At 40.3% G+C, this 22,198-nt stretch overlaps 1 pseudogene; it reads right to left on the reverse strand.

Annotated features, from left to right (window-relative positions):
• The window catches only part of LOC125437013, a 38,003-nt pseudogene extending 16,207 nt beyond the window's left edge, over positions 1-21,796 (reverse strand).
• Between the last annotated feature and the right edge of the window lie 402 nt (positions 21,797-22,198).

The raw sequence follows: 22,198 nt of genomic DNA on the forward strand, positions 1-22,198 counted from the left end.
TCCCTAGATAGATATCCAAGGGAGAAAAGAAAGCTTGTGAAACTGAAACCCCCTTTCATATTCCTCATTAAATTCCTTTGATGCTGATCTCTCACTGCCCTGAAATATTTTAATTCAATTCATTAAAATATTAAAAGCTGGAAGCGCCTAGTAAAATTAAAAAGTGTCTACAGCCAGGTGACAATAGTGACATAGTAAAGCCTATCATTTGGGCAGCAAGTGAGGAAAAAGATCTATTTGCATCATTTATCTGTACAACACAACCTCTCTAAATTAGTTCTCATACTGTATTAATTGAGAGACTGTTCATTAAGATGAAACACTCATAGACTCCTTAAGTTTTAAAATAAATGTTTGTTAAAGAACTAAAACAGAAATAAATGTAATAAAGAATACTGGTTGTTGTGGGTTTTCTGGACTGTGTGGCCATGGTCTGATAGATCTTGTTCCTAGCGTTTCACCTGCATCTGTGGCTGGCATCTTCAGAGGTGTATCACAGAAGGAAGTCACAGACTTCATGGCCTATTCCCTTGATTTGGCTACATGGCCTATTCTCTTGACTTTCATCAATCATTACACTGTGGATGATGAGGTTAGGGCTGAAATGAATGAGGGTAAATGGTATTGCAATCAGTGCTTTGTTGACAGTACACACCCACCTCCACAGTATGTAAGCTTACCATTCCTTAATGTGGGATTGCACAGAGGTCACGATCATGAAAGGTAGGCATCATTCAAAAAGTGTTCCTTACTGTAACATGTTCATCTAGTGGTCTTCTGTGCAGGCACACATCCCTCCCTCTTTTTCTACTGTGTGCTGTCATCAAGCAAAAGAGGAGGCTCCTTGCAGTAATGAAGGAAGATCTGGAAGGAGGGGTATGTCCTTCCTCCACAATCACATAACCTAAGCAAAGACTGGACTGGCCCAGGTTGTGACTGGGGGTGGGGAACACCCATTTAGTGACCTAAAGCTTTTAATTTAGAAAGTGTTAAGGAAAAAGATCTGGAATAGATCAGGATTTTGTAAGAAAGAGGCTATAATTACCTTATCTTGGAGCAGAAGGGGTCAAGAAAGCAGAGTTTAATGCTCACATTCAGCTCCAAAGAGACAGGGTGAAAGCAACTGGCATGCAGAATAACTGAATCAACAGATGGCTCAGAAAATACTGGGCATTGAGTGCAAGGTGAGCAGTCTAGTTATCGGAAAAATTGGTCTCTTAAATTATGCTAAGAGAGAGAGAGAGAGAACTATCGATAACTATCAGAACAAAGATGGCTTTTCTTCTTCAAAGAAGAATAAGAGTTGGTCACTTGGGTTTAATGATTCAAGCCCAGGGAATATCCAAAGATTATTAGATTTTAGGGCTTTTCTGATTCAAATGAAAGTGGTCTTTTCCAGAGGTTAGTCAGGAAACAGGAAGATAGAATTATTGCATTGAAGAAAAATTGAAAGAAAACTTTGATAATATTAGTTAGCATAAGCTTTGTTGATCTAGAACAGGGGTAGGGAACCTGCGGCTCTCCAGATGTTCAGGAACTACAATTCCCATCAGCCCCTACTAGCATGGCCAATTGGCCATGCTGACAGAGGCTGATGGGAATTGTAGTTCCTGAACATCTGGAGAGCCGCAGGTTCCCTACCCCTGATCTAGAAATAGCTGCATTGCAGTCACAAGGCAAGAACTGGTTTCCCAAGAATAAGCTTTTCTCTTTCTTGATTACTTTAGGGAAGGTGACGCTGGCTGTTATGCATTTCATTGACTGACAGGGAGATTTGCCCAGGCAGGTTTTTCTCTATCCATACCACTGAGAGAGCACAGGAGATGGCATCCATCTTTGACCTGTACTAGGCCTCCAAATAGGGGATATATGACAAGTGGAGGCACTGCTTTCCTAAAAACTACCCTCTCATCCCACTTCAGCTCTGGCTAGTAACAGCCAGGTTCTCTAACTTTGCTTCATAGTGGGGTTTACACCAACCTTTTTTTGCCCCACTTTTTCGTTTCCATTCCGTTAACCTGTCCGAAAGCATCTCTGTCTGGACTGATCTGCCATTTTGACCATCAGCCCTCTTTTTTGTTGCCATGCATTTTGGGAGGTTGCTTGCTTGAGTATCTTGGGGGTGGGGGTGGGGATAGGGTGCCTGGTTTATCGATAGTTCTCTAGATAGATAGACCTTCACACACTGCAAGCATCCTCTGAAGTAATCTCTAAAGTTCTGCATGAAACATTTCCCCCCTTACCTCTCCTCCTCCTTCTGTTGTCATCTAGTTTATCAATAGTTACTGATGCCAGCCTGATGTCCTCCCATGTATTCAGAATACCAAGCAGGAACCCTCTGAACTTGAAGTCTTCTGATTATGGGAAGGGAGACTGGTGTGTGTGGAGGTTGGCTGGCAGTGACCACCTTGCACAAAACATTCCCTCTGAGCCTTGTGAGTTTCATTGGGTGTACTACACCATAAATAGTCAGCACTGATTTTTTTTTTAAAAAAAAGGAATCCAACAGGGAAACCTCTGAAAACTTCTCATCATCCCAACATGGAGGAAGCATAGGAGGGAAGTGGGTAATAAAGTGGGAGGAACTGATGTGCAGGAGAAGGCTGTAAGGAGCGATACAACTTAATAGAGGAGAAAGAGGGGAAGTTGCATGCATTTGGAAAACATGGGGTTTCTCAGTTCTGAGAATGGGGTGAGTGTCAAAGAGAGAGAAATGTGTGTGTAAACAAGAATCCAACCTGAAGGGAATGTACACTCAAAACAAAAAAAGATCACACAAGCATAAATGGCCACCATCAGAGTAATGCAATATGTTTACCAGTGCAAATAATGAAAAATACAGTATAAACCTTCCTAGAATTAAAATTGCCCCTTCCTGAGGAGGACAACAGCATGGAAGGCAAGTTGCTGTCCATCCTCAGACTTGGTGAAGGACAGGAAGACAGCTAACCTTGTGTCCCTTCCCTTTCCATACGTGAAGGAAATTAGCTTATCTTGTATGCAACCTAAGTAACTTAGAATACCTAGGTAGTCATTACTTCCATGGGTGTTTTTTTTCTCTTTCCAGAAACCAGAGCTATAGGAAGTATCAACATGGCTTTGCTTTAGCTGTAGCAAAATCAGAATTCAAGGTTAGGGACAAGCTAATAGTTAAGGTGACAAAGCCTATGAGTTACAACATAGACTGTTCAGACTGGCAGTTACTTTATCAGGTCTCAGGCATTAACTACTGACTGAACCTTTTAAATTGAAATTCTGGGGATTAGGACCTCCTGCATGCCAAGCAGATTATCTACCACTGAGCCACAGGCCCTCTGAAACTGCTTTCCCAGATTTGTCTCTCAACAACTCTTATGTCTGACAGGGGAGAAGCTAAGGGGGGATGAAAGTGGGGGCAGGTTGTGTACCTTTTCTCCAAAGTCCCATGCTCAGTTTTACATACTCTGCTCTTTTAGACTTTGGCATGGCCAATGTCTATGAGTGATAAAGCAATGATGTTCAGTTTGCCACCCAACAGGAAAGGTTGATTTTGCAAGTCTTGCTTGTCATGCTTTCTCATAGTCATTTCTCCAGGTTTCATACACTGGAGATGCTTTAAGAAAAAAATTGTGAACAGCAAAGGTCAAGCATTGAAATTTTCCTGTTAGAAACTTTCCTGTTAGATGTGCAAAAGGAACTCATGCTACTGCTGGAATGAAATTTCCATATTTGCCATCCTAGAAAAAAAAGTGAAAGAACTGGAAAAAGAAAGGAGAACAAAACCTGTTAATTTGCAGGGCTCATTAATATCCATGAAACTTCACAGGAGTGAAAAATCATAATCTTGGTTATTTATGCACTCACACAAAGCAACCTTCAGAAAATCCTGTATATGCACAGTGGAACTTTTTAAAAGAGAAAACTCAAATCTGTGAGCTTGGGGGTGGAAGCAAATCTCTCTGCTTCAGGTCATTATTCGGGAATCAAAGCTTTATAGTACCCTTCTTCCTTTGGTTTCTGCTTGTAAAGCTGCTGGGGAAAATGATGTCTGACTTTATATAGCATTCTTTTAAATATAGTTAGACAAAGGACTGTTACGTTGGATATGATCCTCCTGACTCCGTAACAAAATTAGGGTAGAACTCAATTTGTTCATTTACAGTGCAATCTTAAACAGAGTTACATCCTTCTAACTCCATTGAATTCAGTGGTTTTAGGAAGGTGTAATTCTGCTTATTGTGATAAGTTGGGATGGCAGAAGTAAGCACTAAAATATTATTGTCAGGAAAACCCACTGGGGTATTTAGGGTGGGGCAAGTCAGGGCATGAGCTCTGGATGTTACTTTCCTAGGAGCATCAAGGTAGCCTCTTTGCAAATCAGGAAACTGCAGTGTCCCTATGCCCTGCCAGCCTTCACCTCTCACCACTGCTTGGAGAGCTGGACTACCCACAATTAAGAAGCAATGGGTAGTCTGGGCCACCATGGAGGCCAGGTTTACCAGTTCTTCTTAAAAGCAAGTGCCTGCTTTAGAGAAGATCTGGTAAACTTTGTGGATGTACCTCCTCCTGCTGCCCAAGTTGGTCTACTCAACGTTAAGAAGTAATGGGTAGCCCCTGTGGCTACGGAGACCAGGTCTACCAATTCTTCTTAATGGTGGTTAGACCAGTTCTCTGGCCAGCTTGTCTACCTGTGATTGAAAGTAATTGGTAGACCTACCAGTTCTTCTTTATGATAGGTAGACCAGCACTCTGGACAGCTGGTCTACCCATGGTTGAATAGAATGTGTAGACCTGTTATCCAAGGAGGCCAGGTCTTCCAAATCTTGTTTCTACAGTTATAGCCCTAGGACCACTACTTGGTCCAGTGCCAGCGTCCTCATTTATTTATTTATTTATTTATTTATTTATTTATTTATTTATTTATTTATTTATTTATTTATTATTTCGATTTTTATACCGCCCTGTCCCCGAGGGGCTCTGGGCGGTGTACAACAATTAATACAAATAAATTAGGGCAACCATACAAATAAAACAACAACAGCCCATAAAACTCCGACATAAAAACATACTGAATTTCATTAAAACAGCGGTAATTTCATAATAAAGGCACCCGGAGAATCCTTTCCTTTAAAACCCTCCCCTGGGGAGTAATTGGACTCCTCCATAGGAGGATAATCTTGATGGTATCGAACAGGGGCGTCATGATGGTAGCATGGAAGTTTTGGGATTAACTGAAGACTACCACACCACATCACACTTAAAGGTAAAGCATCAGGTCATTACTGACCCTTGGGGTGAGAACAGATTATAAAGTTTACTAAGGTGACCATATTTATGAGGTGGTTTGTCATTGCTTTCCCCAGTTGTCTACACTTTACACCAGCAAGCTGAGTACTCATTTTACCAACCTTGAAAGGATGGAAAACTGAGTCAACCTTGAGTCAGCTACCGGAAACTTCTGTTGTGACTTAACTCAGCAGTGATTTGACTGCAGTACTGCAACTTACCACTTACCACAGGGCTCCCATATTTACTGATCCCATTACCAAGCACAACTGTGAATTAAGCAAAACAAATGTTTAATAACTGCCCTGCTAGTGCTTGACAGTATTTACCCTAAGCTAATTATCAATTTCTGATGGAGTTTCTGAGGTACCCTCTCCCCTCCTTGATAACACTTAGTTATATCTTTGACTGCCTTTAATAACAAGGATGAGAACAGAGATGTAAAAACAGAGATGTAAAAACAAATTTATTGCAGAATGAAAGGAAAGTAGATAGTGGAGGTTCAGGATCAGGATCCAATTTACACAAGTAATCTATTGAAAGATTGAACTATGGAGATCTAATTTCTTTGTGAATAAATATATTGTATCAAAGCAGAGAGAATATTAGTAACTGCAAGACTGCTTTGGACTCTAAAAGCTGTTAGTTTCTTCCATAGATTTTTAGGTTATATGACATCCTTTTAAAACCCACAGACCTCTGCCTGCTCATAGCTTTCAAATAACCCTGAAGAACTGTGAAGTAGAAGCATAAACCAGTGTGGACCCTACTTGGTCACCACAATAAACAGTCTACTTCCACCTGAACTAGGAGATAGATGGGGGAGTAAAAGTCTGTAGATCTTCTTTGTTTTCTCAGGGACTTTTGAGAACATCAATCATGTTATCCTTTTAGGTTGCCTTTCAGTGTTGAGACTAGCACCATTCTGCTGCAGTTTCAGTCCTATCTGGAAAGTAGCGGTGCTGCTGGACTGCTGGATACCCATAGAGTTCCATCTTGTTCCCTATTGTTTTAAGATCTACATGAAACTGCTGAGAGAAGTCATCTAGATATTTGATGTGAGGTGCTTAAAATATGCAAATGTCACTTAGCTCTATCTTGTGTGCACCCCCTTCAGAATATGTACAAGAATACTTGAGACTACAGACTATATGTGCTTCCAGCATGCCAGAACAAGGGCTAATAAGGTAAAACATAATCCTGACAAATTTGAGCATTTACTGGTGGGCAGAATGTTTGACCCAGGAATTGAGGTGTCTTCTGCTCTAGATGAACCATCCATGAGGGATCAGATTCATAAGTGCTGCTGAACCCAGACCTCTTGTTGGATAAGCAGGTGGCAGTAGTGGCCAACGATGCCTTTCATGGTAGATGGGCTATCTGTGGCAATTCCTGGGCAGGAAAAATCTTGCCATTTTGGTAAATACCCTGGTAACATTGAGATTAGAGCACTGTAATTCACTCTACATGGGGCTGCTTTAAAGAGTGTCTAGAAGCAGGTATTACATAGGTATTAGCCTATGTGGTTTGAGACCAATATGCCTTGAAGACCATCCTAATTATTGCTGTAATCTTCAGGGACCCTTATTTGGGTGTCGTCTCCACCTGAAGCTAGATATGTAGCAAAACCAAGAAAGGGCCTTGGTCATGACACTAGAATTATGGGATTACAATCTAAAAAGCGTCATGGTGAATCAAACCAAAGGCCCATCAAGTTCAGCATTTTGTTCACACATGTTCTAAATTGTAAATGAAGTAAATGTTTTCATTGCTTCTCCATTTTGTTGGCTTTTCCCTGTTTCGCCTCTTGTTGACCAAAACCGGCTCTTCTTTGCCAGTGATACAAGGCCAAGAAAACAATACAAAGGTTGAGAATTAACAGAAAAGGTGCAAGGCCAAGCACAAGCATAAATAATCTTATCATGCCATGGGGATCAAAGGCATCCCCAGAAAGGATGAGACTTGCTTCAGAAAATATGGCAGGCCCATCACATAAGAAAAACTTACTTAGCCTTATGCAACCTAGAATGTAACTGCTTGCAGTTCTAGATGTAACATCTGGCATATTTGTAATCACTGCTCGAATAAAACTAAAGCACATATACTTTTTTATAAGTATAGCCATGTGTTTTAGGTTTTAAAAGTGGTAAGATACAATACATTGCATATATTTTAATTTTCTCGAATTTTCCCTTCCTAGCTTTCAGCGCTGTTTTTAAAAAAATCATATTTTTATTGTATCTTATAATATTATTTAATTATTGACATATAATGAAATTCCATACGAAATTCCATATCATTTTTCTTTGTAACCAATTATAGATTGATAATATAAATTGGCATAAATGTGTGTATAGCTAAATCAGTGAGTAAGATAACATTTTTACATTATAATATAGAACAAAGAGAAAATTTAGAAGATTATCAATAAAGTTTCATATGCACATATACATTAATAAAATTATATAAGCAATATATAATCAATCATATGTAAAGAGTCATAGTTTCTATTGTATCTGTTTTGAATATTTTAGTGTTGTGGTACATTACAGAGATAATAAAGGATTTAGTAGGATATTAAAATAATTTCTTAAATGTATGAGGATAAATAGCAATTATGTGTCTAGTATTAGCGATCTGTTTTGGGGGTCAGAACTGTGTAAATATTTTAGTAGGGGATACCAAGTAGGGGATTTGTCATTTATTCTGTTTTATTTGGTTGATAGTGTTGAAATGTATCAATAGACTAGCCAAGCCCGGCCACGCATTGCTGTGGCAATTGTCCTTCTCATCACAGTCCGCAACCCACACAGATGTCCATGCAGGTCCAATGATCTGCAGCATAGCCTTTTGGGGTGGTCAAATGGAATCCCTCTTTCCCTTTTCAATTCACATTGTTATATGGTGGTGTCTTGTTTTTTTTAGTATAAGGTAACCCTTTCCATTCCACAATGGAACTGTCCAGAGTGCGAATCCCGCTGTCCATGAGGCTGGTTGACATGCACAGTCCTGGCTTGGGTAAGGCAGAACTGGGGCAAGGAGGCTATCCCAGTCAGGCAGCAGAGGCAAGGTGGTAAGGTGCTCAGATCGAGGCCATCTCCCTGGGTTCTTAAAGAGCCATGTGCAAAAGAAGCGGAGCCAGTAGTGTTGGTTCACCCCCACCCCGTGGACTTTCTTAGAAGAAAAAGGCAAACTCCAGCTCGATTTTAGTAAAAGAGAGTTGTGGCAAATATGAGTGAGGAAGTGGGTAAGTGGTGGTTGGATGTGAGAGAGGGCAGAGTGAGGTGTGTGAGGATGAGCTGGATGTGTATGAGAGTATGTCTGTTTTGTGGTAGCAGTGGATGAGGCACAGAGAGTGAAAGTTACCTGCGTGTGAGGGGGGGAACTCCACCTCACGTCTCACACAGCAAAGTGTGTATGTGTTTCACTTCCACTCGTGTTACCTAACAGTATTATCTATTTAAGGGCATACCAACTCCTCAGGCCACAGACATGCTGCACAAACATTCTAAGGGTGACAGTTAAACACAGCCAGCTTCATGGCCTGGTGCGCCAGGAAAAAGACATTTTACCTGGCTCAGGTATGGACTTTCAGCGATTTGAAGGTCCGATTACCTGCCCGCAACAGGGAGGGACATCATATGAAAATTTGGAGGCGATCCGTCCAGCCGTTTCTGCGTTAGGGCATGACTAACAAAATCACTGTTAGCTTTTTATGTATATAGATGATGTTTTATTTGTTTGTTTAGTTAGTTGTGTTCGCTAGATGTTTTGTAATTCTATGTAAAAAGTCCTGTGCTTTAGTAACTGTAGATAGATTCACCCTGCTGTAATTCCAGATAAGGGAACTCCCTTCTGGAAATAGCCATCTGTAAGAGATTTTTTGTTCTTGTAGGAAGTTTGTAAGGAAATGATACATTTTTCTTTTCTTCAGAAAGTATGTAGGGATTTATTTAAATATAGTGAGGTTTGAGTTTTCCAGTGTTAGTCTTTGATTGAGGTGTTTCCTTAAGATCACAGCGGACATGGTTTTTCTCAGAAATTTCATCACTATATCCCTTGGTGTCTTGTGCTCTTTGGCGTAACTTCAATTAATTCTATAAATCTGATCAATTTCTTTATATATTTCATGGTAGGGGATGTCCCATATTTCTGATTAAAGTGGAGTAAGTCTTTGTAGGAGGTTTTCTTTTGGTGTTTCATGAAGTCCTCTTATCCTCAAGGTTGTCTTTTTCTTGTTTTAGTTCTATCATTGCAAGTTTTTCTAGTTGTTCATCATTTTGTGTGTCACTAGCTGTTTTTCTATTGTAGCAATTTTCTGGGTGGTGTTTTCAATTTCTCCTTTGATATTTGTTATTGTTGCATCCAAATTCCATAGTTTTGTGGTTTCTTGTTTGAGTTTGTGTATTTCTGTTTCTAATTTTTCTAGTTCATTCTTATTTTCCTTTTGATAATTGTCTAATTTTTCTAGAATCATATCCAACCTCTTGTGGATAGCTGAGTTGTGGTCTAAGAGGGTTGAGTCTGGTGTTGATATCTCAGGATTGTTGTCTTTATAGTGTTTCATTTCCTTTGACATTTTGTGTTTAGTTTGTTGGGTTTTGCGGTTTTGGTACCAGTTTTGGTTGTTTTATTGAATCACAGGTTAAATGTTTATCAGAAATTACTTTGGTTTCTTAAAATTTGTGATCCTAGATCTATTTTTTTAATTCCCTCTAGCATCAAATTTCTAGTCACTATACATGATATGACTAGGGAACATGAGTGTGACTTTTGATTCCTGATATCTGGAGGTGCTAATGACCTCATGGGAAATATACCCCATTTACATGATATAGCTGCAAGATTTTAAAAGCATAAAAATCTTATATTAGTAGTCAAGAAAATAAAGTATGCTATGTTGAGCTATTCTCCACAGAAGAATGTATCAAGATATTGCATGTTTTGTATAATCGTAGCTAGAGCTTTAAAAGCATATTTGTAAACCCTTGTCATTCTGATATATTTTGCAAATTATCAGAGGAATAATAATTACAGCCTTTCTACTGAGAAACAGCTGCCTACCTGCTTGAGTACTTGAGCACTAATCATGCACCATTTGTTCATGATTAAGCTTCTTAATATGCATAGTTAGACTTCCCAATTGAGATGCTTAAGGACTGAAATTGTACAATTCCAAGCCCACTCAGGGTCTAATGAGGTCATAGACCAGTTCCTACTGGACAACAGCCCTTATTAGAAAACTAGCACCCATAATTCAGTTAAATTGGCTAATATGGTTCATGCTGTTGATGCTGTTAGTTCATAATCTGCCATGATCATCCAGCTGTTCCAGGCAATTTTGACATTAAGGCTAATTTCATGTTTGCACATTTTCATACTGTTATGTTGATTCATAGAAAAGCATGTGTTGGAATCAATGTGCATTTTTCCCTATAATTTATAAACAGCCTTTTTAGAGTTGAAGAGAAATGTCAGTACCTAATAGGGAACATATATGGTAAATAAACATTCAATTCTTTTTGGCAGGTAGGGTGTGTTTATAAAGTCATTTCTGTGAATCTCCTATCATCTGGTAATGAGAGAATTTATTTGCATTCTTACTTAAGTGAAAGCTGAAGTTTAATCATATAATTTCAATCAGAAGGAGGCCAAGGAGGTTACACATACAATTAAATCATGCTGATGCCAGCCAAATGGGATTGGCTTAGTACAGTTTAAAAGCAGGACTGCTGGATCCATTTTCTATTTCTCTTAACAGCAAGAGATGTTTCTTTCCATATTCATCTGAGTACATAAATAGAATAATTAGATAGACTACTGAGTCCTGCAACCAAACATGGATTTAGCTAGATTTAACATCTTAGGCTCAGTTACATATGAATCTACAAATCCAGTTGGATCATGCTCATTTCACCTTTAATAAGCCCTACTGATATCATTTGTTTTTATATTTGTTATATCAATTGTCTCAGCACCCCCCTCCCCACCAAGCGATAACATGTGAAAACAGCATGTGGGTTCAATTTGTTTTGTTTATTTAATGACACTAATTAAATGGTGGATCAATGCCACTAGTTATTTCAGTAAGCTGACAATTTGAGGGCAGCCTGCACTAGGCATCTAACTGGTCTGCCTTTGGACAGATCTATCCTGGCTTCAAACTCACCCATATGTGTTGAGAGGTTTTCAGCTTTATCCATCTTCCCTGATATGTCATAAGACTTCTGCCAGGTTCAAAAGATGCTGCTCAGCAGCAAGGGTGCTCCTTCTAGGCAGAACCAGTTGAAAGACATGTGATAGTCTGTTCTAGACACATACCCCATCATACCCAACCATACCTCAGATTAGCCTTACTTGTCCTGAGCAACCCATATCCACACTATTCCTGCCAACTAGTTGCAGCCTAACCAGTTTTACAACAAGACCTATTTAATAGGGTGGGGAAAAACCCTATCCTTCAGAACAGCCAGGGCAGATGGCCAATCTGATGCCCCCCCCTTCCCAAATTCCTGCTTGGTTCTAAATTTAGCAACTAGCTAATCCCATGCTGCCCATAGGAAGCATGGGTTAGTCAGCCATGGCAAAATGCCATAGGTGAGAGGGTGCAGGTAAATAAAGCAACCTGCTACCCTCTTCTGATCTGCTGACCAAATTTGTTTTTAACCAGTTATGCCTTATGCCACATTTGAACTTAATGGGGACTGAGCAAATGGAGGTACAGAATCATCTGCTGCAAATGTCTCTTTTTGGAATTCTACAAATTCCCAGACTGCTGTAAGTGTCTCATCTGGCTCAAAAGCAATTAGGGCTATTAATCACAAAAGAAAAGGAACAGCATTGAAAATGTTTCATTCCAGTGTATTTTGTTCCTAAAACATGTGCACTAATTATTTTATCTAATAGCCTATGCTTTTCATTAAGTTATGTATAAATTAGTAATGGGCAATCCAGTGCCAAGGCAAGACTGGAGAATTACAGTTACCCCGACCCCCAGCAATATGAAACTGCATTCTAATGGAATTATATTTTTTTAATAATATGTCCCCTTTCATCCCAGCAGGAACCCAAATCAGCGTACATCACTCCCCCCATGTTTTATCTTCACAACAACCCTGTGAAGCAGGCTAGACTAAGAGTGTGTGACTGGCTCAAGGTCACCCAGTAAGCTTCCATGGCACAGTGGGGATATGAAGCTGGATTTCACAGATTCAATCTAACACTTTCACCATTGTACCATGCTGGTGGTCTATATTTTATAGACATCACCATTAACAATGCTTTGTCAATCATTTATTTGTTTATATAAAACTTAAACATGGCATCTATTCATTTATTTTAAACTAGTGGGCCTGGCCACGCTTCGCTGTGGCTTTGTGTGGTGAGCTCGGAGGGGAAGGGGAGAGGAAGAGGAGAGGCATTATGGCTGTTTCTTACTGGGTGCCTGGGAACGCTCCTCCTTCCTCTTCCTATATGGGCGAGTCCAGCAGCCTACAGATGAACCTGAGGCTGGCATGCACGTGCATGCCACACCGAAGGCGGGCAAGCCACGCCCCTTGGCACGGCAGCCCCTGATTGGTCCGCCATGGGTTTTGCAGAAACATGCAGTTTACCGGGTTCAGGTATAGACTTTCAGTGATTTGAAGGTCCAATTACCTGCCCACAATGAGGAGGGACATTGTGGGAAAATTTGGGATGAATCGGACCAGCCGTTTCCGCGTTAGAGCGTGAGGAACAAACACATGGTTAGCTTTTTATATATATAGATAGGGGTGGCCAACCCTGATTTAAAACATTTATATGCCATGTTCTCAAAACAGCTCAAAAAACAAAACAAAATAATTAAAAGAAAAATTACTACAATTAACAACTTCTAAAAAAATCCATAAAGATATGTAAAAATACAGACAGACCAACATACATAAAAAATCCAAGACACAAAATATTTAGTATCTTTATATAATCTTTAGAACAGTCTTCAGGCTAGAAGCAAACTATAAAAAGAATTTAAAATATCAGTCTCTAGTTAAAAGTCTGGTAAAATTGAAGCATTTTGATCAGGGACTTAGAAGTGAGCACGATATTTTTCTGCTTTTTAAATTTATTTTTAATAGATTTATTTTTTGTTTGTAAAGAGCTGTTAAGTTGCAGTCAACTTGTGGCAAGTCTGTAAGGTTTTCAAGGCAAGAGACTAACAGAGGTGGTTTGTGTTTGCCTTCTTCTATACAACAATTCTGGTATTTCTTGGTGGTCATTCATCCAAGGGGTTAACCCTGGTTAGCTTCTGAGATCTGATGAGATCAGGGGCATTTTCCCACTTACCTTCCACCCCGTGCAACTATAGCCAAGTAGCGCGGGGTCCCCCGGCACTCCCCACTTCAGGGGCGGCAACAACGCAGCCGCCCCAACACTGCCGCTGTCGCGCCCCCTCAACGCGCGTCATTCCTGGCGCTCTTCAAAACAGCGCCTTTTGATGACCCTGTGCAGAGCGCAGGGTCATGGGGAAGCCCAGGCGCGCGCCAGAAATGATGCGCACTGAGAGTAGCATGCGACATAGGGGGCTATGTGTAAGTGGGGAAACACTCTAGGTTAGCCTCATGTGGGAGCTGCAAGGATCCATGAGGGCATTTCATTTTCCCCTGTGTACCTCCCTCCAGTGTTTCTTTTTTCCCTCCCCTGAAAACCTTTGTAGCCTCTCACATCTCCCTGCTTTCCTCTTTCTTTTCTCCCTGATTTCAGCATTGCCTCCTCCCTTGCGGTCTGTTCTTCAGGAAAAGTCTAGCTGAGTTGGCCATCACTACTGACTCCAGTTGAGTTACGTGATGGCCAGTGTCTGACCAAGCAAGGCTGCATGGTGGCCACTGCTGATGGACCCAGCAATTTTTTTCATTGGCCAACCCTTCTAGGCACCTCTGACTTGTATGGTGGCTGCTTTTGCCAGATGCAGTCAAGTTGCACCAAATGCTCCCAGGCTAGTAGTAATTTTCATACTGGTGAGAGAGTGGTTGGATACATACTGTGACTAGGAAATTGTTCTTTAGGTTTTCCCATCATTCATTCACTTTCCCATCATTCATGTCACTGAGGTGTTTTCTGCATGGCCCAAAAATGCACAAAGAAGAAAATGCGGACATTTCGGAACCACACTCCCAATTAACCAAGAAGGAATGTCAGCTGGTTGCTGCTATGAGCAGGCAATGTGCTTGGGAAAATGTCTCGGGAAAGGCGGGCTGCAACCATTGGCAGGAGAGAAGAACGTGACATCAGAAGGGGAAACCAGGGAGGCGGGCTGCAGGGATGGGAAGATCAGTGGTGAGGTAGGAAAAATAATCCAGTCCAGCTCCCGCAGTGTTTGCATGGTAGTGAGATCAGTGAGGGATATTTCAAAAGAACTGGCAATTTAGAGATTTTTTGAAAATCCAGGGAGAAAATAAATATTGCAGGGCAACTCTGGAGCAGACCCACTTTAGGACCAGGAACCGTGCAAAAATCTTGCACAAAAATCTTGGAACATTTCACTTCCCCATCCTAGGATATTTGGACCGTGCGGAAAACACCTGAAACAAGTTTTTCTCCCAAACTGATGGTACTTGAAGAAATTTGTTTATTTGATCAAGCAGCCATGAATTACCATGTCACTCAGTCAAATGCTTCCATCCATACAAAGACACCACAAGACCATGTGTGCCAGTGTCGTCTAATGTGGACCGGGGGAATCATGAGCACATGAATGCATGCAGGCACATAAAGCTGGCTCACAATGAATCAGTCTATTTGACCTATCAAGATTGGTATTTTATGTTATTCCTTCCAGTGGTTCTCCGGGGTCTCAGGCTGAAGTCTTTCACAGCACTTGCTGCCTGACCCCTTTCAATGGATATCCCAGAAATAGAACCTGCATGAAAAAAAGGAGCTGTACCATTGAACCATGGCACCTTCCCTTAAATATAGCTTTCTACACAGCTTTGAAGCTCTCAGGGTGATATTGTGCATGCCACCATCTCCTAACCTCACAGAGACACTGGGTGAACCTGTACAATCGGTAATGAACATCTAGGATTAAGGCTGGAATACACATGTGATAAAATAAGTATAGGTATAAGTGTGGGCATTTTAAAAAAATATTGTCATTCAGTTCATTTTGTTTCTGCTTAAAGGTTGAGCTGAGAAAATGCTGAAATAATTAGGTTTGCTTTTGCCAACTTGGCTGTGCTTCTTGAAGTGGACCATCTGGATTCTCTGCACAAACTGAGTAGCAGTGAAAATTCAGAGGGTTTTACTTTTGAAATGTACAGAAATTAATTTTAAATGGATTTACTACAATAGTCCTTCAGCTATTTTGATACAAAAATACACAGGGCTCACCACAGATGCCAATCAACAACTTTACTTGAGCAGCATGAGTGAGGGATCAGTACACCAATCATCGCTACTGCTTGCAGGCTTAGGAAGCACCCGATGGTTAAAATTGGTCATGCGATGCATGCCATGCCATGCATTTTCTCTATTAAAAGAGAAAAATGAAAAACAGTGTCATAATTAACCAATACAGTCACAGTTGCATACAAAACATCCTGACATATGAGTTCACATAGATCTCAACAACCAAACAGCTAATGGAATTTTCCAAGGATTCTATTCTTCTCATATGTGAAGATGAAGGTCTAAAAGTGCTCTCAGTTCCAACTATATCACAATATGGATGATCACGAACCAGTCTACCGGCTTTCTAACCAGAGTTTTAAGAAGTCATCAGTTTCTTGGACTTTCCCCTCAGTGATAGTAAATACCTGAAAAGTTACAAAAGGGGGGGGGGGTTCAAAATCCATTTCCTGATTAGGGTATGTCATGCCCCCTCAGGGTAGTTTCCAGTCATGCCCCCACAGGGTAGTTTCCAGTCAAGCAGTTTGAAGACATTATGGACATAAAGCTTGATAGCACCATGGTGTCATATAGTTTTCTGTTCATTACTAGATCCATTTTCCCATTACTTGGGGACACTGCCCATTACCTCATAAGACTAAGACAACCAATTTCTTTGTGTTTTTTGCATTCAAAAAAAGCTAGTCATGCTTCATAGGATGGCTTATTTTTGTATTTGAATGATTGAGGCCACTTCCAACTACCAAAAGTAAAATTACCATTGGGCTAATAAACTGTCTGGACATGAACTTGCATCCAGACTCAATCTCCTGTACTGGGACCCCAGAGCCAAAATACTTACCTTGTCCACAGTCATCAACAGGAAATAAAAATAAGAAAATTCACCAAGCCAGCAACTTAAGAGGCCCTTCTTCTGGCCCTGTGCTGAGGAACAGGGTGCTTGCAACCTAGAGAATCATCTAGAGCCAGCCAGTAGCTGATTAAAGAGACCACCTGGCCCTAGGAAACAAACCCAAGTGTGTGAGCAATTGGGTTAACGTGGAAAGGTGGGTGAGTGGCTCCTGTAAGGTGAAGGATACGGAACCAAGTCAGAAGGATGGAATAAAAGGAAGGCTCCAGAAGCAGGCCCAAGAGGAAGGAGGAAGCACAATGTCAGGCCAATGGGTGGCTGAGGACTGACCACACACTGCCAGCATCCTAACCAAGTCCCAGCTGTGAGGCCTGAGAGGAAACACAGATAACATGATGGCAGAGAAGGTGAAGAATAAACACTCAAAAGGGGGTGTTCACATAAACCTTTCCTCACTTCATTCTGCAGAATTCCAGTTGAATGAATGTTTCACAGCAGCTGTGTTTATTGGTTGACATATGATGTATCAAAGGGATTCAGCAGTATCAGAAGTGACCATATTCTAGCTTTGATGTATGAGACCCAGTTCCTAAGTCAAATTCTATTATGATGATCAAGAACGTACAGTTGACAAGAGTGTTCCACCTGCTAGGTACAAATGCAGTGCACACATATATATTGAGGACTTTTAAAATGCTATCATCACATACTGGAAGCATAGAGGAAGTGATCCTCCTCATGCGTACAGTCACCATGATTTGTGAACAAAGAGAATGTGTATATTTACCATGTGTGCACAGTCTCAAGTAATATGAATTGATAAGTAGATTTTTCAGAATTCATTTTTATAAAAAGGCTGTGCACACATAGTAAATATGTGTGTTGTCCTTGCTCACATAACACATTTACTATGTATGCAAGAGTATTGTGGTGTGGCATGCTCTTCTTGCATGTGGTTGGTGGGCTTCCTGTACACATGATGGTACCATCTGAAAAAGACAACTATGTAACTAGTTTATTGTTATCACATTGTCATTTTTGGTATGAAAAGTGGGGAAGGAGTTTTGAGTTCTTCTCACAGCAGCTGATCGCCCACCTTAACTAGACTATTGGTATGGAATTTTACAACAATATAGAAAGAAGCTGATTCCACTACAGCCTAATTGTCAAAATACCTCAACCCCTGCAGGGTAATTCATAGCAATGGATTTTTTGTATTATATGAGACAGGAGACACCAAAATCTCTCATCCTTATAGGCCACTAAACATTGTTTCATTTCGGAATACTGTTAGAGACCCCTACTGAATCCAGACCAGAATTAGAAGGGTTGATTTCCAAACCATGGAAACTTTGCACAGGTCTCCTCTTCAAAGCAGGATTGGTCTTTTATATTTCCCTCAACCCAGGTTTTTCAAAAATTGCCAAAATCATGATCTTTTTTGCAAAATTCCATGCTGAACCTACTCCCAACTGAACAGCATGAGCCCCCAACTGCTTTATTTTTCCTTCCTGCCACCCATTCTTCTACCATACATCATGTCAGTTTCATTTCTGGTGAGCTGTCAGCTGGTTTGATAGCCCATCAAAATGTCTGCCAAGATTGTTTTCTCCCCATGGCAGCAACTATGAGGGTGGGGACATGCAGAGGGGGGCTATGGTGATGGAACAGCCAATCAGAATGCAGGGGAAGTTGGATGTTTATGCCTGTGCATTTGAATTGTAAAAAATAATAGTGGGTTTATATGAAGAGACAGAAAGAAGATGAATTGTTCCCCACCACTACTTCAACTCAATGTTTTCATGGAAAACAGGCACCCATACAAAATACAGAAATGGAATAAAATGGACCTGGATTCAAAAATAATGGATGCAAGCCATTATTATTACGCTGTGCAGAATCCACACCTGAATAAATCTGCAAGGACTGTCTCTTGCCACAGTTGGCATAACCTCCAAAATAAATTTCTGATATCTTTTACCCTCCATAACATATAACCTGTGAATTTGGACATCTCTTTTTGTCACACATACACCCCAACTTCCCTCCCTACTACAACACTTGGACAGTGCCTATATTTTCATTTTCTGATACAAATTGAGCTAGTGTATATACACAATGATCTCAAAATTAGGACTGATTAAACACTTGTAAATGGTGCCTGTACATGTAACTCCAGTTTCCTGGGAAACAGCTATTTTAATTTTTTTGTAAAATGTTGATCACATTCTCTGCAAATTAAGCTGTGCACGTGAGAGAGAGCAAATTTGTATATGTGTGATATGAATTTACTGTTCCTGAACCCAAATAGAATTATCCTTAGATCCCCCAAATTCACAATGGTAAAATAGCTAGTCATTTAAAATTCAGGCAGGGGAGCTTTCCACTCTGTTAATACTTCTGCCTTATCATTAGTCTTGTCTTATACTTTTTGACAGAGAAATGTGTTTGACAGAGGGACTACAGGGGGCAATACTCTGATGTAAATATTCCCCAGATTCTATGTGGAGGGGATCCTTGTCTGTTGGAAAGCAGTCTTCAGAAAATATAAGATAACAGCAAAAGATGGAAATACATTTCCAGGATGAGGAGAGTGTTGCTATGGCTTCAGGCACTTACTAGCGTATAGAATGAACAAAGCTACAATCTGTCCTATTGATCTTTTGAGAAATGGGATATGATTAGTTTCAGTATCTCCTCAGCCAGCCATTTTTACAGTGAGACTCCCCCATAGGAAATGCAAATGATTTTTTGCACTTCAATGAGGCTCACCATATTTTCATGCTGTTCCAGACTCCATCTAGCAAAAAAAAAAAATCTAAACCTATTTGTGTAGGAACCATGATGTAAACTTCTTCCTTGCTTCATTAAACAGACAGCAGCCTATTTAAGTAACTTATAGCTGTCTTGGCAGCAGAAGTTATTCAGTTCATAAGTCTAAATTAATCTTCCTATTGGCAAATCTTCTTATTGGCCCACCTGTGGTAACCTGAGTAATCTTACCTGCCCCAAGAAGATTTAAACCTGCTCTCTTATAGCCATCAACCATTGTGTTTCTCCCATATATACCTCACAAAGCCTACATTGGCTTTGAAAGGCTGTTGTTGCTCATGACTGGCAGTTTTGAACAGTTGCCTGTCCTACAGAGTTTTTCTGGAACTGGAGCTCCAATTGTTCTTTTATTATCAGCTGCTGTTCCTGAGTGGCTGAAGTTTGTTTTCAGAAGAGAAGCACTCTTCCATCTACTGCAGCAGCAAGAATGCCACCTCCTGTAAGATGCTACTTGAGGGAGATCACTTACACATGACTCATGGTAACAGGGTTTCTGCACAATCAATTAATTATGTGATACATACACATTTCAATCTCATTTGTTTTGTAGTCTGCATGAATTTCCACAAGCTGAACATCTTCATGTTGTAGATAATGCCATCAAGTCACTGTCAACCTATGGTGGCTTCATAGATTTTCCAAGGCAAGAGACAAACAAAGGAGGAAATGCAAATGAAATTAAAAAAGAAAACATCGGCAGCAACTTGCACAACATGCACAACACTACTCAAAATTCCAGCACCTGGGAATAAATTTGGCTTGGAGAATTTCAGAAACATTCATAGAATATGCTGCAAATCGTTAGAATGCATGGGAAATTATGGCTATTATAAAAAAAGAAAAAGAAATTTTTGAACAAACTTCTACTAACTACTTGCTGCCCCCTGCTTGATTATTGGCACATGGCTTCCTCTTACAGAAATAAGAGATGCATCAGTCCTTCCATGCCTTTGGGGCACTCAGTGGTGTATCAGTTACTGAAAGTATTATGTTTGAACTGTGTCTTCTAAAGAGTTGTATGAGTTCCAAAAAACTTGATCCTACACCACTGAAGTTAGTTGGATGTTTGCCATTGAACTCACTGGGACCAAATCAATACTGCAGAGTCTAATCTTGTACTCAGTGAAAACGGTGAATACCTTTTGCCTGACATCTTTTTATGCCAAAGATGCTTGATATTACACTGATAGTAGAGAAATCTCTAAAAACTGAACTGGTTTTGTGCATCTTTCTTAGAGATCTGAAGAGATATCATCTGACTTCTATAGTTACATGATAATAGAAATTTACATTTAGCCTTTATTTGGCATAAACAGTATAAAAAGTATAAAATCACATCTAAATCGCATCAAAATACAAACTTGCAACATATAACAAATTAAGTTGATTCATATATACTGTTGCTTGTGGGATATTTCCAGCAGAAAGTTCGCAGCCATTTCACAGAATGTAGCATCAGAATTATTTAATAAGAACAATAGTCTGCTTAGTTCATCCAGCTCGCTAGGTATCATAGAAAGCAACCTGGAGTATTTGACTCTAATACTTGCCGATTTAGGACAACGGAATAATTGGTGAGTTAATGTTTCTAATTGATTTGCACCACATGAACACACCCTTTTGCACATTTCTAGGTTGTTATATCTACCTCGTAGTATGGCAGAAGGGAAAACATTGAAGCGAGCGAGTGAAAAAACTCTTCTCTGATCTGGATTGGTCAGATGATACAGATAGGAGGCCATTCTGTTAGGTTGCAAGGGGATCGATAGATGCAAAGGTGAACAAGTCTTCCTCGCTGCCAGAGTTAAACAGTTCCATTCTCTCACCAACAACCTTTGTTTCAATAATCTATACGACTCTGAACAAGTTAAAGTTAGAAGGGAGTCAAGGGGTACACCAATTGACTCGATCTTCCTCTCTATCAGCGAGAACCATGAATTACTCTGGGTATCTGATAGTATTAGGTGAACCAGAGAGTGCCCATTATGCGTATAATGCAAGTGCAGCCAAAATTTAAAGGCTCTCGACCAAGCCCTGTAGACCAATGAATTTTGGCCCAGTTCTAAGCAGAGAGCCGCATAACATACGCAATTTGGAAGGCCCATGATTTTACGAAAAAATTTTGATTGAACCATATTCAAAGAGTCATCCCTCGCGTTCAACCAAATGGGAACACCATATAGCAACTGAGCTTCTATTTTTTGAATAAAAACTTTGACTGCTGCTGGAACAAGGGCATGGCCCTTTCCATAATAGAAGCGCACAATGGCATGAAAGCTGTTAGTAGCCGCTGCCATAGCAGCTTTTATGGGGTAACCAGGAGTGATTATAGGAAAAAATTATTCCCAGGTATCTATATCGACTGACCTGCTCTACTGGCACCGTGTTAATTGCCCATTTGTGCTTTTTATAGCGTTTGGCAAAAACTAAAATCTTGGTTTTTTTGGTAGTTGATAACAAGGCCATTGTCTACACAGTATTCTCCACACCTATTCAGCAGTCTATTAAGTCCGACCTTAGAACGGGATAAAAGGACAGTGTCGTCAGCATATAGCAGTATTGAAATATGCCTTGTCCCTAGTTTGGGAGCATGGCCATTGATTCCGTTAAGGCTGATGGTAAGTCGCTCAGGAAAAGGTTGAAAAGGGTTGGCGCTAGTACACATCCTTGCCCTAACACCATTATACGTTGGAATAGAATCTGTAATTAGACCCTCTACCAGCGAGTACTTAACTCTACAATTTGTATCAGTGTAGAGTTGCCTTATCAGATAGAGGAGTTTGTTATCTATTCCCTGTGTAGTCTTTTTAGCCCAGAGACGTTCTCTTGATATTGTGTCAAAGGCTGCCTTCAGGTCAATGAAGGCAG

This window comes from Sphaerodactylus townsendi, linkage group LG07 (assembly GCF_021028975.2).
Source record: "Sphaerodactylus townsendi isolate TG3544 linkage group LG07, MPM_Stown_v2.3, whole genome shotgun sequence".
Taxonomy (NCBI): domain Eukaryota; kingdom Metazoa; phylum Chordata; class Lepidosauria; order Squamata; family Sphaerodactylidae; genus Sphaerodactylus; species Sphaerodactylus townsendi.